The following is a 1,466-nucleotide window of genomic DNA, read 5'->3' on the forward strand; positions in this document are numbered from 1 at the left end:
GTCGGATAAACGCTGATCTTCGGGACCGCTGGCCCGTGGCTGAATGTGGGGCAGAGGGACTCCAAGAGCCGTGGTGTTTGGCCAGAGCTCCGGATCACCCCCAGGACGCACACACATGCCTCGCCTGCAAACCGTGAAACGCTGCTCAGGGCCCAGACTGTGTGACGGGAGGAGGCCCGCGCCCCCTCCTACACCTACCCCTGCAAAAAGCATCACCGCCTGGCACCGGGAGCATGCCTGTTCCTGTCGGCTTTGGTCCAGGCTGGCAGGAAGTGATCCCACAATGCTGATGGGCAAGGGCAGGGGAGTGCGGGGGGCGGGGGGGGGGGGGCAGGCTGATATTCAGCTGAAATGAAGCCACTGCTCTGGCAGGATACCAGTCCCCACTTCTGTGTGGGGTCATCCTTGCCCAGGACAGGGACTAGGGATGCAGAGGGACCCCCAAGAACACAGCCAGGAGCCAGCCTCCTTTTAGGGATTGAATTGGGTCCCTCCCACCACCCCCCACTCCCCGGAATTTATATGTTGGAGTCCTAAGCTCCAGTGCCTGTGAACGCAATTATATCTGGAGACAGCAGGGATCAAATCAAATGGGGCCCTCAGGGTGGGCCCCCATCCAATAAGACATATAAACAGAGGACATTGGGATAGAGAGACAGACAGGGGTGGAGGGAGCAGGATGAAAAGACACGGGATGGGGACAGCCGTCTAGACGCCAAGGACACAGGCCTGGAGCAGAAGGAGCCTGCCGACACCCTGACTCGGACTCCCAGCCTCCAAGACCAGGAGACGAGTGCGCGTGGTCTGCAGGGCTTTGCTATGTAGCCCTCGCTGACCAGCACGCCCTCTCTACGGGCCTCCTCTGTTCGGCCTTCTCACTTCCTGTCTGACAGATACCAGGACAGACAGACGCACCGAACTTCAGAGGTGGACGAAGACAGGGCCCTGCGGGGACCTAAGATGCTTTCATCACAGGATGAGGAGGGGGTTGAGGAGGGACCCTCCCTGCTGGAGTCAGGTGACTGCTGGGCGATACTTTTTGCCAGCTCACCTGCCCTGGAGACTATGATCACCCTGGCACCTGCTGGGGGTCAGACAATGCCCCGCTCCCCAACCAGGCTCCCCCCAAGCTTTCCCCCACCTCCCACCTGCATCGACATCCTCCCAGACACACAGCTGTCAGTCTCAGCTCCCAGCCCAGCACCACCCTCTCCGTGTGGCCTCGGGGCATCCCGTCCCCTGCTGAACCTCGGCTTTCCATCTATAGCGTCGAGGCCCCTCTGGATTCAAGGCCTCCCTTTCTGGGAATGGGCTGAGCACAGAAGGGTTGGCAGGGCTGCCCTGGGACGGCCGCCTGGGGGCCAGAGGCGCCTGTGCCTGGGACCCTGGAGGCGGGCAGGACAGGCGGGCCTCTTTCCTCCAGTGGCCACGCCGGGCTGTGTGCACAGAGCCTCTCATCGCGGTGG

This window comes from Dama dama, chromosome 6 (genome assembly GCF_033118175.1).
Source record: "Dama dama isolate Ldn47 chromosome 6, ASM3311817v1, whole genome shotgun sequence".
Classification (NCBI taxonomy): Eukaryota; Metazoa; Chordata; class Mammalia; order Artiodactyla; family Cervidae; genus Dama; species Dama dama.